Below are 3,109 nucleotides of genomic sequence, written 5' to 3'. Positions count from 1 at the left end.
TTATCAAAATCACTAGTTGGCATAAAGCTAAAATGTCATCTAACAAATTACTAAAATCATCAAATAAGGCACAAAAACTCTTAACTATTAACTCTCTAGGTTCACTTAAACTATCAACTTCAAAAGGATTCCATTCTCAAATATTGACAAGTAACTAACATGTGACCTTTTAAAGTTAACATCACTAGTTGACAACTTAACAAGCTCACCGGTGATGTTATCATGCTATTCACAAAAGGGCTCAGTAGTGATAACTCACAAATTTCAATCTTATTACAAGATAAAGAAGCTTTTGATTCAATAACACTATGGCATTAATCTTCCTAACTCAAATGAATAAAAGGCTAAGTAAAAGGATAAGTTATTTTACCTTGAAGTTTTTTCAAAAGATTTTTTTAGCTTGACCTTGCACATTTAATTCCATAGATTCTGTTGCAAAGGTAGGTTAACCTTCTTCCATACTCTTTAAACATTATTGTTCTTCACTTGACGACTTCCGGCGGAGCTCCCATTCCAAGGAATCCTATATAAGAAACAAACTCATTATAAAAAATAGTAAAAATGGTCAGAATGGTTAGAATAAGAAAAATCCTCACTCGTCTTTTGTTTTCCCTCTTTCTTTTCTCTCATTCTCTTTTCTCTCTTGATTTTTCTTGTGACAATCTTTCACTCGTTTTTCACTCCGGAGTTGTCACTTTACTCACCCTCACTTCTCTCAATCTTTCGTCTCTCATCCTTTCCTTTCCTCAAAGAATTCTTTACATTGGAGTTTAGACTCCATTGGTCATTCAAGATTTCTTTGGGTTCCAATGACTCAAGAGTAATATTAGGTATGGTAGTTTTTTAGTTGCTTTATGTAAAATTCTTCAATTTTTTTCTTGTGACAACTCACTCACTTCACTCTATACTTCTTCTCGTTTTTTCACTCTGGAGTTGTCACTTTGCTCACCCTCACTTCTCTCAATCTTTTGTCTCTCATCCTTTCCTTTCCTCAAAGCATTCTTTACATTGGAGTTTAGACTCCATTGGTCATTCAAGATTTCTTTGGATTCCAATGACTCAAGAGTAATATTATCTATGGTAGTTTTTTAGTTGCTTCATATAAAATTCATCATACCAAGAACAACGTTTGATTATCATTTTACAATCCGACATAACTTAAATATATATAAGCTATGAGTCAATTTAAATATTATTTTATGTGAAATAGAAGATGAAATAACTAACACATGAATTAATAATATATGAATAAAAATATTGAAATAACAATTTTACCCTCTAGAGATGTTGATGCTTTTTTTTTTTTTTTTTTTTTTTTTTTGTTTTTGCTGAAAGGATAGAATTTTTATAGCGAAAGTAAAGAAAAGCAGGAACATAAAGAGAGATAACCCTTGGCGGATTATCTCATAAGTCATTACAAGTTGGGGAAGACCTTAAAGGTGCTATCCCTAAATCATTGTTTAAAGAGTCTAGATTTAACAAAGATGTTGATGCTGCTCACTGCTAGGCTCTTCCTCTTTCAATCTATTAAAAATGAACTCAGTAAACTGAAATATATTTCTTTGGAAATTCCCAAGGGTATAATTGTAAACTAATATTTTACTGTAAATTAATAAAATGTATATTAATTTTCAATACAACAAATCAATCATCCAAAGAAATAACCTATGCTTGTAATCTCTGCATAACTAATCATGAATGATTTAAACTATGAGATATTATAGTTCAAATCTCAATAAAACTAAAGCATACAAGGTACTTTCTTTCATCTACTTAAACTAGTTACGGAAGGCCTGTGCTAAGCCCCGGCCCTAACTCAAAATATAAATTCTTATTAAATACATATAACATGACACGTTTTCTACCGCATAATTAATTTAATGTATCTTCGTCACACAATTAGATGATTTTTAATGAAAAATTTATTATGAGGAAGAAAGTTAAGTAGAAAAATTAGCAATCTCAAAGGGACACAATGACTCGATATCCTATACTAACATTGATTATGATAAAATATGATAATTATAACTTGCAAAGCTCATAAATCAAAAAATATTTTCGTATTTTTGTGAATTTGTGAGCGTGGATTTTATTCATAGATAAACATCGATTTGTTGACATTTATTAAATTTTCATTCATTATCTTTCATCAAGGGTTTATGCTAGTTAAATGTGATTTTTCACCTTAGTTTCAGACAAAATTCAAGAAATAACCTATATTTATTAAATTGAACCTCAAGATTCAATAAAATTTAATTCTTCATGTATTCTCTATACTAAAAAAAAAAAAATTAAATTTAGTTAACCAAACGAAAGATTTTAAAGATAACCCGATCTCAATGGATTATATTGTCTTCATTTTCAACACTATATGGCATCATTTAAAATTTTTTACTTTATGTATTTATAATAAATCATAGATATTTCAAAGGTGACGTATAAAATTGTCCGTAAATTTTTTATTAGGCTAAAATTGCATTCTTAAAAAATTTATCTTATAAAATAAAAAAGGACCTAAAAGTAATTAATTGAAAAGTTTGACATTAGTTTGAAAACTTTTGTGAAGACTACAAAAGTCCTTTGATTGTTCCTTATATATAATAGTAAAGCAATATTGGTAATGGATAAAATTATCTAATAACAATGTTCGCGGAGATAATATATTGACAATTAAACAATCTAGAGTGCACAAAAATTGACTAGGACACTACCTAATACTCTGTTCCATATTGTATTTTGTACTTTTCTTGAAGAAAATATTAGGTTGGAACAAAATTTAATAATAAGGACAACATTTTAAAAATAATTAATGTTTTCTTAATTTGTTAAAAAGTGGACAAATAAATAAAAAAATATTTTTAAATTCTGAACCAATATACCCACAAGAGTGGCTCAGTTGATTGAAAGATAGAGCTCCCATAATAGAGTTGAGACCCCCTACTTGGGATTTGCCTTTTGCGTCGAGTAGGACTGCGCGTTACCTTGTCATTAAAAAAAAAAAAACTGAACGAGTATAAATAGTATTAGAACATTATTAAAAAAGAAATGGTAGTAGCGTAAATTGAAGCAAAAATGGTTTCATAGGCTACTCAACCTATTCATTACACAA

The sequence above is a fragment of the Lycium ferocissimum genome, chromosome 12, assembly GCF_029784015.1.
Source record: "Lycium ferocissimum isolate CSIRO_LF1 chromosome 12, AGI_CSIRO_Lferr_CH_V1, whole genome shotgun sequence".
Taxonomy (NCBI): Eukaryota; Viridiplantae; Streptophyta; class Magnoliopsida; order Solanales; family Solanaceae; genus Lycium; species Lycium ferocissimum.
The sequence above is the reverse complement of the archived record's forward strand: the minus strand, read 5'-3'. Positions refer to the sequence as shown.